General features: G+C 41.0%; 1 non-coding gene across 1 annotated transcript; it reads right to left on the bottom strand.

Moving 5' to 3' along the window:
• Nucleotides 1–3,045: 3,045 nt before the first annotated feature.
• Nucleotides 3,046–3,148, bottom strand: LOC119626313 (U6 spliceosomal RNA). The gene has a single exon (XR_005242509.1). It is a non-coding gene; the product is annotated as a U6 spliceosomal RNA (small nuclear RNA).
• Nucleotides 3,149–17,016: the final 13,868 nt, after the last annotated feature.

The following is a 17,016-nucleotide window of genomic DNA, read 5'->3' as shown; positions in this document are numbered from 1 at the left end:
TTAACTTTTTACTTTGAAATAATCTCACACTTGCAGAAGAGCTGCAGAAATATTACAAAGAATTCCCAGATGCCCCAGAAGTTCTCATGTGTGGGCGTATGCCTACATGCATATACATGGATATGTATATTTTTTCCTGAGCCATTTGAATTGCAGTATTAAATATTTCAGTGTGTATTTTCTGAGAACCAGGACATTCTCTTATATACCTACACACCCACTCAGTACAAAGATCAAATCCAGAAATTTTAAATTGACATAGTGCTTATATACAGTCCATATTCAACTTTCACTAATTGGCCTGATAATGTCCTATACAGCAGTAATTTCCCCGACCCAGGTTCTGATCCAGCGCCTGATCCAGGTAATGCATTATACTTAACTGTCATCCCTTTTTTAAAGTTTTTTTTTTTTTATAATTATTATTTTTTAGAAACAGGATCGCACTCTGCCACCCAGGCTGGAGGGCAGTGGTTCAATCACAGCTCACTTACAACCTTGAATTCCTGGGCTCAAGCGATCCTCCCACCCCTGCTTCCAGACTAGCTAACTAGTACCACAGGCATGCACCACTATGCCCGGCTAATTTTTTTAAAAATTATTTTTGTAGAGACGGGGTCTCATTATGTTGCCCAGACTGGTCTGTAATTCCTAGCCTCAAAGCGATCCTCCTGTCTCTGCTTCCCAAAGTGCTGGAATTTCAGATGTGAGCCATCATACCCAGCCTGTTATAACTCTTAAGTCTCCTTTAATCTAGAATAGTTCCCCAGTCTTTCACTATTATTCAAGATACTCACATCTTTAAAGAGTACTGGCCAGGTGTTCTGTAGTGTCTCCCCGTTTGGCTTTGACTCGTGTTTTCTCGTGAAGGGCTTTACATTTTTTTCCAGGCAGAAATACTAGTGATGTGATACTGTGTACCTCTCAGTGCATCACATGGGGAGAAATATGGTGTCACTTGGTCCCATTATTGACGGTGTTCACTTTGATCAGCGGATTAAGGTGATCAGATTTCTTCACTGTAGAGTGTTTTTTCCTGTGTAAGTAATGGTAATCTGTAGAGAGGGACTTTGAAACTATGTAAATATCCTGTTCCTCTTCAAACTTTTGCCCAGTGGTTTCAACATTCATTGATAATTTTTGTCTTAATCAATTACTGTGATAGTTGCAAACTGGTGATTTTCTACTTCTATCATTCTATCTACATTTTTTAGTTGGCATTCTACTGTAAGCAAGAATGTTTCCTTCTCTCTAATTATTATCATGAGTATAAACTAATGTATTCTTACTTTATTTAATGAGTTATAAACCATTACCCTTATTATTTTTTAAATGTTCAACTTGTCCCAGGTTTGGCCAATGAAAGCCTCTTCAAACCAGCTCCTGTGTCCTTTTGACATGTCTTCATCATTTTTTTTTTTAACACCTCCTTGCTTTCTGGTATAATAAGATGTTCCAGGCTTATCTTCTACTTTCACTGCCTAGTCTGAAAATCAGCCATTTCTCCAAAGAGCTACTCTTTAGTGGGGAATGGTATTTAGAAACAAAGATCTGGGCATCAGATGTGCTCATTCCTACTGGAATGTAATTGCTTCTAGGCCATTTTGGTAAACAGAGCCAAAGGGGAAAAATAGCAAACTAATTTTGTTTAATTATTATTATAACTATTTTTAACAGAGACAGGGTCTCACTCTGTTGCCCAGGCTGGAGTGCAGTGATGCTATCATAGCTCACTGTAGATTTGAACTCCTGGGCTCAAGTGATCCTTACGCCTCAGCCTCTGGAATAGGCTAGGACTACAGGCCACTACGCTCAGCTAGTATTTTTAAATTCTTTATAGAGAGGGGGTCTCACTATGTTATCCAGGCTGGTCTTGATCTCCTGGCCTCAAGTGATCCTCCTACCTTGGCCTCCCAAAGTGCTGGGATTACAAGCTTGAGCCACTGCGACCAGCCCTGTTCAGCCATTTTAAATTAAGAATTCGTTACTGGGCCAGGCGCAGTGGCTCAAGCCTGTAATCCCAGCACTTTGGGAGGCTGAGAGGGGCGGATCATGAGGTCAGGAGATCGAGACCATCCTGGCTAACACGGTGAAACCCCGTCTCTACTAAAAAATACAAAAAACTAGCCGGGTGAGGTGGCGGGCACCTGTAGTCCCAGCTACTAGGGAGGCTGAGGCAGGAGAATGGCATAAACCCGGGAGGCGGAGCTTGCAGTGAGCTGAGATCCGGCCACTGCACTCCAGCCTGGGCGACAGAGCGAGACTCCGTCTCAAAAAAAAAAAAAAAAGAATTCGTTACTGATACTTTAATTCCAATATAATACCACAAGATTCTTTCTCCTATTCCTTATTTGCATCTCCCTTTTCCCACAGTAAGAACTCTGGCTCTCAACAACATCAATGTCTTTATTCATTTGTTTAAAATTATGATATAGGCGGGGCATAGTGGCTCATGCCTGTAATCCCAGCACTTTGGGAGGCCAAGGCTGGCAAATTGCTTGAGGTCAGGAGTTCAAGACCACCTGGCCAACGTGGTGAAACCCCATCTCTACTAAAAAATACAAAAATTAGCCGGGCATGGTGGTGCATGCCTGTAATCCCAGTTACTAGGGAGGCTGAGGCAGGAGAATCGCTTGAACCCGGGAGGCAGAGGTTGCAGCGAGCCAAGATCGCACCACTGCACTCCAGCCCAGGTAACAGAGCACAACCCCATCTCAAAAACAAACAAATAAATAAATAAGATATACACAGAATAGAATCACTACATCCATTCTGCTAATAAAACAGTCTACTAAACGGTTCAAGATTTGTTTGCAGTTTTGTTTTGTTTTTTGACAAAAGGTGTTTATTCATGTACTAGGTTCAAAAGTATTTGGATTATTTTTTTTTTTTCCTTCAGGGTGATTATATTATTTATTTAAATATAGTTGGGTTCACTTGTTTCTGTTTATATTCAGTTTTAGGATCCCTTCCATTCTTGTTCATTTAATTCTGTTTTTAAATATGTAAAGGTAAACATTGTCACAAAATTAAAATCCATACAAAAAGCATATAGAATGCTTCACAGATGTGTCGTCCTTGTGTAGGAGTCAAGCCAATTTTCTCTGTATTGTTCCATGTTTTTGTATTATGCTGTCAAAGCAAGCACACCTCTAATTCATTCTTCAACTTATTTAATTCTTACTTAGACCACCCACTTCACTGACCCTACTCCTGCCAAGATCATCAGTGACCAATATTTTCCTTAGTCTTATTTGACCTGTCCACTCAATTGACCGCTCCAATTTTCTTGAAACCCTCTCCTCTCTTGGTTTTTGTGATACCACATTCTTCTGGTTTACTCTCTCTTCTCAGGTCTTTCCTCACTCTCCTTGTCTATTCCACCACCCTAAAATCCTCCAGACTCTTCTTAGCTCTCTTCACTTCTTTCTGCAGACTCTCTTCCTAGATGATCTCAACTATTTCTGTGTCTTCAAATGCTGATCATGCTAATGACTTCCAAATTTATATCTTTATCCCAGACCTCTCTTCTGGTCTCCAAAATGTATAACCCACTGGCTAATAGACGTCCACTTGGATGTCTTAAGACATCTCAGGTTTAACATGTCTAAAATAGAACTCCTAATTTCCCTGCCAAACCTACTTCGCCTTGGCTCCTAATATCTGCAAATGTCCCTTCCATCCCCCTGGTTAATCTAGCCAGAAACCTAGAAGTTATTCTTGATTCTTCCATGTACCTCAACTCCCATGTCTAATCCATCTGCAAAATATGAAAATTTTACCTCCAAAATTGTGTCAAATTAGTCAATTTCTCTCTGTGTCTACCACCATCACTTCACTCATCATCTCTTACCCAGGCTACTCATAAGCCTCATAACTGGCCTCCCCTCACCTTTTCTTTACCCTCTTCCTTTTATACCCCCACATTCATTCTCCATACACCAGCTACAATGACCTTTCTAAAAACAAAATAATAATACGAGCTTACATTTGTTAGCATCTATTATGTGCCAGGAACTGTTTTATGTATATCTATACAACAACTCCATGAAGCAAAACCCAAATCTACTTCAATTTTACAGATAAGGAAACTAGGGCACAGAGAGATTAAGAAATTTGGCCCAGGTCACACGGGCTTGGGCACACAGCCAGTAAATGGTAGAACTTAGGTTTGAACCCAGGTTGACTTCTTAGCCTTCAAGCTTATCTGCCACACTATGCTAGATAATGTCACTACCTAGCATCAAATATTTGATGACTTCTCACTACACTGGAACTAAATTCCCAACTCCTTATCAAGGCCTGCAGAGGCCTGTGTGACATGTCGTCTTCCTACAACTCCAAACTCATCTCATGCTTCCCTTTCTTTTCCTTTGCTCCATCCACATGGCTTTCACCCCCCAACCCTCATCATCTTCCTTGAACATGATAAACTCTTTCCTGCCAGCAGGCTTTAAACATCTTCTATCTCAAGTATTCTTCTTTTTTTCTTTTAAATCCCCTATTCTGAGAAACATCAAATATTCTTTTCTCTGATCTTCACACAGCTGGATCCTTCTCATTCTTCAGGTCTCATTTTAATTTTCTGTCCAGAGAGACTCTCCCTCCCATTGCTTTTTAAAATTATTATTTAAAAAAAAATTTTTTTTTTTAAAGCTGGACACCATTAATTAGAATCATGCTATTTCTTAAGGAGGTCCCTCTCTGTTATGTTCCATCTTGGCCCCATATTTGTTTTCCTCTTAGCCTTAAAACAATGTGTTAGCCGATTAAAGTGCCTATAATCCCACTTTAGGAGGCTGAGGTGGGCGAATCACGAGGTGAAGAGAGTAAGACCATCCTGGCCAACATTGTGAAACCCCTTCTCTACTTAAAAAAAAAAAAAAAATTAGCTGGGCGTGGTGGTGCATGCCTGTAGTCCCAGCTATTCAGGAGGCTGAGGCAGGAGAATCGCTTGAACCCGGGAGGCGGAGGTTGCAGTGAGCCAAGATAGCACCACTGCACTCCAGTCTGGTGACAGAACAAGACTGTCTCAAAAAAAAAAAAAAAAAAAAAAAAAAAATTTGTTGGCCAGGTGTGGTGGCTCACACCTGTAATCCAGCACTTTGGGAGGTCGAGGTGGGCAAATCACTTGAGGCCAGGAATTCCAGACTAGCCTGCCCAACATGGTGAAACCCTGTCTCTACTAAAAAATACAAAAATTAGCCAGGTGTGGTGGTGGGCGTCTATAATCCCAGCTACTTGGAAGGCTGAGGCAGGAGAATTGCTTGAACCTGGGAGGCAGAAGCTGCAGTGAGCCGAGAGTGCCACTACACTCCAGTGTAGGCAACAGAATGAGACTCCATCTCAAAAAAAAAATACCAAAAAAAATTACCCAGGCATGGTGGCACGTACCTGCAATCCCAGCTACTCAGGAGGCTGAGGCAGGAGAATTGCTTGAACCTGAGAGGCAGAGGTTGCAGTGAGCTGAGATCATGCTATTGCACTCCAGCCCGGCCAACAAAGTGAGACTGTGTCTCAAAAAAAAAATTATAATTATTTATTTGTTTGTTTGCTTGTTTGTCTCTCTTCCCCACTAAAATTAAGTGCTATGAAGGCAGAGGCTATATCTTAGTCACTTTCATTATGTTCAGAGACAAACACAGTTTCCAGCTCATAGAAGGAACTCTAGAAATATCTGTTGTCTATCCATATATTATCTTTTCTACTTTATAGATCTGTTCATTCACAATTTCTGCTTCTTTATCACTTTGGCTTGTCATCATCCACACTCCTCCTCCCACACATACCCCTACTCAACCTCATGGCCTCTCTCTTTACATCCTGTTAGTCATAGTTTTTATTGCTGCTAATTGCCTCAATCACCTCATGCTGCCTGATTCAAATTCCTGAGAGAGAAATATTGATTTGTCCAATTCCTATTTTAGGAGCCAAGACACATTTGTAGGTCACTGGCAAGCCCATGGGTTACTTGACTTTGGGTCATCTTCCCAGTCCTAGTCCTGAGAGCTGTGTTAGAGAAGGGTGTGGGTGGGGACGGTCAGCACAGTGCTGTCTTTCTGCAAGGATAAGGATGCAGCAGGCTTGGTGACTGATATTTGAGCACAAGTTGTTGCAGCAGAAGCAACAAATAGTTAACCAGGCCTCACTTAGGCTGGGCTCTCTGGGAGGAAGGTCTTCCCAGTAGCTGCTCTCTGGGAGGAAGGTCTCAGGTTATGGTTGAGTCCAGTTTACTCTCCCTCTGGGGAGAATAGTAAACACAAATTGAAACCACTCACATTTACACAGAATTTTTTTTTTTTTTTTAGACAGGATCTGACTCTGTCACCCAGGCTGAAATGCAGTGGCACAATCTCAGGTCACTGCAACCTCCATCTCCCAGGCTCAAGACATCTTCCCACCTCAGCCTCTTGAGTATCTGGGACTACAGGCATGTGCCACCAGGCCAGCTAGTTTTTGAATTTTTAGTAGAGATGGGGTTTCACCATGTTGCCCAAGCTGGTCTTGAACTCCTGGGCTCAAAGCAGTCCATCCACCTTGGCCTCCCAAAGTGCTGGGATTACAGGCTTAAACCACTGCACCTGGCACATGCAGCCTTTCTAAAATTGCAAAAAGAGCATTTTTATCCCTCTGCATTTATACCTCCAGTGAGGTAAAGAATAGTTTCCATTTAACAAATAATAAAACTGAGGCTGGGAAGGTAAAGTGCTATGCCTAAGGTCCCACACACACTAAATAAGAGTCATCATTACATCCCAGATCTCTAGACTCCCACTCAAGGTCTCCTTTCACTGTACATATCTTGTTGCCCTCATTTCCTTCCTGGGACTTTAATCTTGAATCACAGCCTAAGGATTTTTAAGGGCAACCATTTGAATGGCCAGCGAAAAGTTCTAAAACAGCTTGATGATAATTGAAGTTTCCTATAAGGCAGCACTCTATAGGTAGGTTCTATGGGCTCTGGGCTCCCAGTATAATTATCAAGTGTCAAGAATTTATGGAGTAATTACCATGTGCCAGGCACTCTACTTTACGTATACTCTCTCAATCCAGCCTCACAACATGCATGTAAGGTATATGTTATTATAATTCCCACTTTACAGATGAGGACACTGAAACTTAAGAAAGTAGGTCACTGGACCAAAGTTCAAAATCTAGTAAATGCAGTGCTGGAATCCTAACTCAGGTCTGTCTGACTCCAAAGCCCACCTCCCTTTTCATGATCAGCTTGATTTTGTCACTTGATTTATGTGAACTTCCATTTCCTTATCAGTAAAATGGGGATATCAGAGCCTAATTCATGGGACTATTGTAGGTTTACGCACAATCACCTAGAGGGAGAACCTATTTCAGTAAACAGAGCAGATACACACTATCTTTCAGTTTAGTCGGAAACGAAATCCTTCATGTGTGAAAAGAAGCAGAATTATCAACTCCAATTGCCTATAGGAAACAGGATTTTTCTTGTGAGACTGTAATCCTGGGGCAAGGATTCCTGGTCCAAATACTGAAAACATAAGGCCTGGTGAGAAATAATAGTTTTTCCAAGGAAACAGGTCTATTTCATGTACCTCAGAGATGAGAAAGAACCTGCATTTAAACTAGTCATAATGCATCAGAATGGAAATTAGTAAATGCTCAATAAAGAGATTTGAATTTGTGTCTGATAAACTTGAGATCTTCTCCTAGGCCAAGGTCTTTTACATATAATCTTGTTAATCCTACCACAACTCTAAGAGGCAGGTCTTCTTACAACCTCCATTTTTCAGGCAAGGACTATGATGGCTCAGAGAGGTTTTTGTTTTGTTTTGTTTTGTTTTGTTTTGTTTTTTTGAGACTGAGTCTCACTGTGGTCCCCAGGCTGGAGTGCAGTGGCACAATCTCAGCTCACTGCAACCTCCGCCTCCCAGGTTCAATCGATTCTCCTGCCTCAGCCTCCCGGGTAGCTGGAACTACAGGTGCCCACTACCACGCTTGGCAAATTTTTTGTATTTTTAGTAGAGATGGAGTTTCACCGTGTTAGCCAGGATGGTCTCGATCTCCTGACCTCGTGATCTGCCCGTCTCTGCCTCCCAAAGTGCTGGGATTACAGGCGTGAGCCACTGCGCCCAGCCTCAACTTTGAGGCTCAGAGAGTTTAAGTGACCTGACGAAAGTCACATATCTAACTCAAAGCAGAGAAGACACTGGAGCCAAGCTTTCAGCTGTGTTGCAGTCTGGCCAGTCTACTAGTAAGTTATGCTGCCTCAGGACTGTAGACGTCTTTGGATGGAAACTGACTCCTAGGTCAAACATAGTGCTGACTTCTTGCCTATTCATTATTCTCAATAAATGAAAATCAATCCTACGTGCATCAGCATACTTTAGGGAGAATGCTGGCTAGGACAATACTTCCCTTGCAGCATTATAGATAAATACCAACACCTAAACAAATGTCAGTAATATCATGTGATGAATGCAAGAGTGAGAATAATGACTAAACTTTGCATAGCACTTGATGATTCACAAGGAGCATTCATATCTGTTACCCACTTTGCTCTTCATATCACCCGTTGGAGATAGGTGTTATTGCCATTTCACAGATGAAGAAACTGAGGCTCAAAGGAGTTTATTTCATATGAGAGAAGACGTGAAGCTAGCTGTGGTGGCACACACCTGTAATCCCAGCTACTTGGGAGGTTGAGGCAGAAAGATTACTTGAGCCAGGAGTTTGACAGTTCGAAAGTTTGAGTCCAGCCTGGGCAACATAGTAAGACCACATCTCTGAAGAAAAAAAAGAACGATGTGGACATATACCGTTTTACAATCTCTTAGCCTCCATTTCCCCTTCTTTTGAGACTGGCACTCTGTGTTTCCTTTGAAGATCAAATACTCCTTGCTTCAGCAACATTGATTCTATCAACGTGAACACGTAACACTTGACTCTTTGAGAATCAAGCTTGGAACTTCTGTGTGGGCTTTCATTCAAACTGTTGAGAGAGAGAAGCTCTCTTAAGCCCATCGGTGTAAGTCTGAATTTAAGAGCTACCACCATAAGAAAAAATAATTACGTATAAATTTTAAACCAGCAGAAGATAATTCAGCCTATTTAATGGAAAGCAGAAATGGAGATTAAAAATAAAAAAGAATGTAGAGTAAATGGAGGATAGAACTAAATCTTAGTATATAATAATAACATTAAATGTAAAAAAGTAAATCTCACCAATTGGATTTTTAAAAATTATATCCAACAGTAAACTAACTTTAAGAGACATACTTTTTTTTTTTTTTTTTTTTTTTTGAGATGGAGTTTCACTCTGTCACCAAGGCTGGAGTGCAGTGGCCTGATCTCGGCTCACTGCAACATCCACCTATCAGGCTCAAGCAATTCTCCTGCCTCAGCCTCCCAAGTAGCTGGGATTACAGGTGCCCACCACCACTCCCAGCTAATTTTGTATTTTTAGTAGAGACAGGGTTTCGCCATGTTGGCCAGGCTTGTCTCAAACTCCTGACCTCAAGTGATCTGCCCACCTTGGCCTCCCAATGTGCTGGGATGACAGGCGTGAGCCACCACGTCCAACTCAGAGGCATATTTAAAGAGATAGATTAAAAATAAAATGAAAGATAAACCAGGCAAATGTGAACTGGGTTGCGATCTTGGTATCTGTCAAAGAGGAATTTTAGTTTCAAAACATGAGATGAAAAGTCATTATTTTTTCTTAAAAGGAACAACAGACAAATACATAGATACAACAGGCAAAACACATAGATGCACCTAATCACACAGTCTTAAAATATACAGAACTCAGCCTGGACAAACATGGTGAAGCCCTATCCCTACTAAAAGTACAAAGAAAAAAAAAAAATTTGTCCAGGCTTGGTGGCATATACTTATAGTCCCAGCTACATTCCCAGCTGTTTCAAAAAATAAAAAACATACAGAACTGAGCGAGGTGCAGTGGCTCACACCTATAATCCCAGTGCTTTGGGAGGCCAAGGTGAGAGGATAACTTAAGGCCATGAGTTCAAGACAAGCACCACAGCAAGACCACATTTCTATAAAAATAAAAATAAAAATTAACCCGCATGGTGGCACTATTCTGTAGTCCTAGCTACTCAGGAGGCTGAGGTGGAAGGATCGCTTGATCCTGGGAGTTTGAGGCCACAGTGAGCCATGATCATGCCACTGCACTCCAGCTACACACACACAAACACATACACACAAAACAACTGCAGAGAAAGATCGAGAGATGCATAATTCTAGTTGAAGACTTCAACATCCCTGTCTCAGAAACTGATATATCAAGGCTTGAATAGTATAAGTACCATATGTCAACAATTCTACATCCAAAAGAGTAGACTCTAGGAGGGTTAAAAACATAATAAATTTGAAAAGCTAACAAAGAAAAATATGAGATAATTATAGTTTGTGACTGAAAAGGAAAGGCAAAACTTCAAATGCACAAACTGTAAGACAATATTTTTTGAGACAGGGTCTCACTTTGTCACCCAGACTGGAGTGCAGTGGTGCAATCTCAGCTCACTGCAGCCTCTACCTCCTGGGCTCAAGCGATCCTCCCACCTCAGCCCCCCAAGTAGCTGGGACTACAGGTATAAGCCATCATGCTCGGCTAATTTTTTGTGTTTATGGGGTTTTGCCGTGTTGCCCAGGTTGGTCTCAAACTCCTAAGCTCAAGCGATCTGCCCGCCTTGGCCTCCAAAAGTGCTAGGATTACAGGTGGGAGCCACCACATCAGGTCTGTAAGACAAAAATATTGATGAATATAAAGACATTAAGATTAAGAATTTCTGTTCAACAAAGAACATTGTTGAACAAAATAACTAGATAAGAGACAACGTGGCCAGGCGCAGTGGCTCACGCCTGTAATCCCAGCACTTGGGGAGGCCGAGGCGGGCAGATCATGAGGTCTGGAGTTGGAGACCATCCTGGCCAACACGGTGAAACCCTGTCTCTACTAAAAATACAAAAAATTAGCCGGTCATGGTGGCAGGCACCTGTAGTTCCAGCTACTAGGGAGGCTGAGGCAGGAGAATGGTGTGAACCCGCGAGGCAGAGCTTGCAGTGAGCTGAGATCACACCACTGCATTCCAGCCTGGGTGACAGAGCAAGACTGTGTCTCAAAAAAAAAAAAAAAAAAAAAAAGGCACAACATAACTAGATAAGAGAATGGAAGAATATGTTCGAAATATGCAACACACATAACTCTGGCAAATAAATAAGAGGGCAGCAATCCTTAGGAAAAAATAAAAGCAAAACATACAAATAGTTGGCATGAACATTATCACCAAAAAAAGGCAGAAAAAAAATATAAACAGAGAGGAATTCCAAAAATCAAAAGGCATATGAAGAGATGCCCAAAGTACCACAGAAATGCTAATTAAATCAGCAACGTTCTATCCTTTTACATCTACTAAGCTACAGAAATTAGAATGCTTGATAACGCCAGCTGGGGGAGTTGTGGGGATGCTGGAACTCTGGTGGGAGTATGGACTGGTACAGCCATTGTGGAGCACAATCTGACATGAAGTATGCAAATTCAGAACTCATACACTCTATGAGCTTGCAGTTAGACTCCTGGGATATATCCCAGAGAAATTCTTATGCAGGCACATAGGGGTTCTGCATTAAAATATTTATTGTGTGCTATTTATGGTGGTGGGGATTCAAAGACAACCTGGTTATCGTATGGAGAGGAGATAGCTACAGTGTGGTAGATGTTGTATTGTAAAATATTATGCAACAATCAAAAGCAATGGATTAGATGCATACACAGCAAGATGAATGCATTTTAAAACAGTGCTCAGTGACAAATATGAAGAAACAAAATGAGGTTAAAACGTTATGCTATTTGCAGAAATTAAAAATCTGTTAATACAAAACAAAAATTCACTTTTCGTAGGAACAGATACAAATTAAAATAAGAGACACTTTAAATAAAACTTAGTTATCTAAGTGGGGAAGAGAAAGGGAATGAAAGAGAAAAAAATGAACAAATAGGTTGGGCACGGTGGTTCACCTGTGAATCCCAGCACTTTGGGAGGCCAAGGCAGGTGGACCACTTGAGCTGAGGAGTTTGAAACCAGCCTGAGCAACATGGTGAAACTCCATCTCTATTAAAAATACAAAAACTAGCTGGGCATGGTGTGCAGCTGTAGCTGTAGTCCCAGCTACTTGGGAGTCTGAGGTAGGAGGATCGCCTTGAACCCAAGAGGTTGAAGCTGCAGTGAGCCAAGATCGCACCACTACACTCCAGCTTGGATGACAGAGTGAGATCCTATCTCAAATATATATATACACATAAAATAAAATGAAATTTAGAAGTGACATTGTCACTAACCAAAGATGATAAAGTACTATGTACTAAGTAGTGTGATTAATTAAATCCCCAAAACTGGAAGGAAATACAATAATATTGTATATTATACAATAATAATATTAACTTTCTTCCTAATACATATGTTGACTCCAAATTTCTATGCTGAATACCTATTAATTTGCAAAAATAAATTTACAATCGTAATTTTAAAAAATCATCTGGAAGAGTATGGTTCAGTGGTGGAATGGTGGTGTTCCAAAGATGTGTCCTGGAAAGAAACACAAAAAATTTCAGTCTATGTGCAGAATGGATAGAATTATGCATGCATTTTCTTCTTGTTAAAATGATCATTTCCTTTTGTTTGATTTGGGTTTTTTTTTAATTTTTATTTTTTATAGAGACAGAGTCTTGCTGTGTTGCCCAGGTTGGTCTTGAACTCCTGGGCTCAAGTGGTCCTCCTGCCTTGGCCTCTTAAAGTGCTGAGATTACATGTGTGAGCCAACACACCCGGCCTGGTTTTTATTTTTATTTTTATTTTTTTGAGACAAGGTCTTGCTCTGTTGCACAGGCTGGAGTGCAGTGGCATCATCTCAGCTCACTGAAGCCTCTATCTCCTGGACTCAAGCAATCCTCTAACCTCAGGGTAGCTGGGACTACAAGCATGTACCACAATGCCCAGCTAATTTTTAATTTTTTCATGGAGATGGAGTTCTACTATGTTGCCCAGGCTGGTCTGGAACTCCCGGACTCAAGTGATCCTCCTGCCTCGACCTCCCTGAGTCCTGGGATTACAAGTGTGGGCCACCATGCCTGGCATACCATAATGTCTGAAACAGTGTATGCACAATCAATCAAAATAAAAGGCAAAAGAAAATTTATCAAAGGTAAGAGCAGTAGGTTTAAAAAATATTCAAATGAATCCTTACTGTAAACAAGGATTACAAAATCCTGCCTAAAAATATCTTCATCCGGTGATACTGAAAACATGTAACAACTGGTAGAGCATACAACTGAGCAATAGAGCAGACATTTATAGTAAACAATGCCAATATCAGACTGGCATCCCTAAAATATAAATCACCAGCCACACCGGTCCTCCAGCCCCCAAAACAAAATATTTAGACTCAGCCCCCAAAGCTTAGCTCTTTTTCACAACAGGAAGACTCTTAGGCTGTAGAAATAGGTATAAAGTCAAGTTTTCCAAACCAGAATAAAGATTGTAAGGTCTAGAAACCACACCAGGCACCAGTCTACAGGGAGGAAGGAAGAAGTTCTTGCTGCTCCTCCCTGACCTCACCACCCTACTTCCTGTCATCTGGTGCTCTGCTCTTTGACTCTGAAATCTGGTCCACACGTCCCCTTCTCCTTTGGGCAGACTCGTGCACTCTTTTTTGTTTTTAACCTTCCCCAAAAGATGCACACTCATGCATTCGTTAAGATCTGCCTCAAAAGTCACTTCCTTCATGAAGTCTTTTCTCAAACCACCAAAACCACCAGGCAGAAATTTGTTCATTTATTCAACTAATTTTTACTGAGCACCTACTATGTTCCAGATCCTGCACCTACTATGTTCCAGAGCCCGGGCTTATCATTTACTGAACTGTATGACAGCCATGTCTGTGGGTCTGACTCCATGGCTGTTGGATATAGTCATTTAAAAATACACTTGAAGGCCAGGTGCACTGGCCTACACCTGTAATCCCAGCACTTTGGGAGGCTGAGATGGGCAGATCACTTGAGGTCAGGAGTTAGGGACTAGCCTGGCCAACATGACGAAACACTGTCTCTACTAAAAATACAAAAATTAGCCAGATGTGGTGGCACACGCCTGTAGTCCCAAGCTACTCAGGAGGTTGAGGCAGGAGGATGGCTTGAACCCTGGAGGCGGAGGTGGCAGAAAGCCAAGATTGTGCCACTGAACTCCAGCCTGGGCAACAGAGCAAGACTCTGTCTCAAAACAAAACAAAAAGCACTTAAAAAGACATTTTTTTTTTCCACATGGAACATTGCCTACTTTATGTATTCAATAGTAATAGATATTCACTCACTCATTCCACAGCCTGGAGCAGTGGAAGGATAAACTGTTTTCTTTTATAGTGCTTTGAGTTATTGTTTTATGGAAGTATAAGCTTCGAAACCAGACAAGCTCGAGACACTGGTCCTGTCCCTTACTAGCTGTTTAACCTTGAGCAAGTGACATACCCACTCTGAGCAGTTTCCACATCTGTAAAATGAAGATAAGAATGGTATCCTCTACAATGGCTGCTATGAGGATTAGATGAGCACATTGTAGAAGCTCCACGAATTTAAGGCAAAGTGCTTTCTAATCTATAAAGAGCTACAAGAATGTGTGTGATGATGTGTGAGCAGGTAGTACAGAAAAAAATAAATATGAGACTAGCAAACTTGCAAACAAGTGACAATTATTTAAAAGTTAGGGTACAAAACAGCACAAAAGCAAATGGATTTTCACAAAGTACTTTTTCTTATGTTAGGAGGAAACCTAGTTGTTAAGTGCTTGATACATCTGCAAGAGGAAAACAACATCTGTCCACAAGTATAACCATCAGCACTGCTCAGTAAATACTAATACATACGTTTGTTTATTTTTTATTTTATTTTTATTTTTTTCCCAGGCTGGAGCACAATGGCGCGATCTCGGCTCACTGCAACCCTCGCCTCCCAGGTTCAAGCAATGCTCCTGCCTCAGCCTCCCAAGTAGCGGAGTTACAGGTGCCCGCCACCAACCCCAGCTAGTTTTTTGTATTTTTAGTGGAGATGGGGTTTCACCAAGTTAGCCAGGCTGGTCTCAAACTCCTTACCTCAGGAGATCTACCCACCTCAGCCTCCCAAAGTGCTGGGATTACAGGCGTGAGCCACTGTGCCTGGCCCCATACATTTAAACAAAATAAAATCCTTGGGTGTCCTGGGATAAACTGAATGTGAGGATTAAGTTTATACAGAAGTTTATTTACTGATAACTAATTTCATAAACTCCATAATAATGATAGTAGTGATAGCAACCATTTTTTGACTACATATTTGTATCAGGCACTTTACATACATTAGTTCATTTAATCCCTACAACCTCATAAAAGAGAAATGATCACTCCCTTTCCACTAATAAGGAAATAGAAGCTCCAAGAGGCAGTGTGACTTTCCCCAGGTCTCACAGAGCAAAGGGAGTGGGATGGAAATACAAATCCAAAGTTTATTTCAAAAAAGCAAGTTATTTTGCTCCCGAATTTGTACCAACGTCATGAATATTTCTCCTCCTAACATTTGCCTCTACAATCCCAGTTACAGTTTATCCTTCTGGTCAACAAGGACTCCTTCATTTTTATCCAGAAATGCTCTGTCAGCATCATGTTCCTGCATCTGCCTGTCATTTCCTGGCTCTGCAGTGGGATCCAATTCATTTCCCTTTTCTTCAATTCCCCAAATGCCATCTTCCTCTTCTTCCTCCATTTCCTTTTTCTCCTTGGCCTCTTCTGCCTGCTTTCTTTTTCCAGTTTCTTCATACAGTTCTCTCTATTGCTTCTCTTAGGTCCTGTTTAGAATGTGGAATTTCAAAATAATTTACAGATAGTATAAACAAAGTTAACCAACTTTAGAAATATCTGACATCTTGCCACAATCATTTATTTATTTATTTATTTATTTATTTATTTATTTAATTATTTTTGAGATGGGGTCTCACTCTGTCATCCAAGCTGGAATGCAATGGTGCCATCTTGGTTCATTGCAACCTCTACGTCCTGGGCTCAAGCGGTCCTCCCACCTCAGCCTCCTGAGTAGCTGGGACCACAGGCACACGCCACTACAACTGGCTAATTTTATTTTTGTATTTTTCATAGGGATGGGGGTTGGCTATGTTGCCTAGGCTGGTCTTGAACTCCTAAGCTCAAGAGATCCACCCACCTCAGCCTTCCAGAGTGCTGGGATTATAGGCGTGAGACACCGTGCCCAGCCTTCCAACAGTGTTAAGATTTCTGGGATGGTGTTTATTTATATACAAAGTTTCAGCATGTGTAGGGTGAATAGAAATGTGTGTGTGTGTAGTTTGTTCATAAATAAAATTGGTTCCAATTTAGCAAACATTTATTGAATGCCTACTGCATTGCTAACCACAGTGCTATAATAGGCAATCTACACATGTTATTTACATTCCTCACAGCAAAGTATGAGGTGTGTTACTTGTTCTACTTTTTAGATGAGGGATCTGAGATTCAGACTTCCTTACACTTTTCTTGTCAATCTCCCCAAACTGAAAGTAAGCCCCATGAAGGTAGAAACTTCTCTGTTTTATTTCACTGCTATAACCCCAGCATTTAAAACAGTGCTTTGAACAGGTACTCAAGTACTTGTCAAGTGAATGTATGGTTTAATAATAATAGCTACCATGTATTGAGCACTTACTATATACCAGGAACTTATAAGATAGAGGCTATCATTATTCTCCATTTATAGATAAGGAGCGGTTAAATAACTTGCCTAAGTTCATACAGCTACTAAATAATGCAGCCTGGATTTGAACTCAAGCAGTCTAGCTCCAAAATTCAAACTCTTAACCAATATGAAAAAGTACCTTCACAGAACAATTTTAGATATAATCCTAAAGTAAAACAAGACAAAAGCAGACTAAAAAGTATTACAAGGTCAAATAATTTTTCCCGGAATGACTGTTTCAATTTTTTTTT

This window comes from Chlorocebus sabaeus, chromosome 20, assembly GCF_047675955.1.
Source record: "Chlorocebus sabaeus isolate Y175 chromosome 20, mChlSab1.0.hap1, whole genome shotgun sequence".
In the NCBI taxonomy this organism is placed as follows: domain Eukaryota; kingdom Metazoa; phylum Chordata; class Mammalia; order Primates; family Cercopithecidae; genus Chlorocebus; species Chlorocebus sabaeus.
The sequence above is the reverse complement of the archived record's forward strand: the minus strand, read 5'-3'. Positions and strand labels throughout refer to the sequence as shown.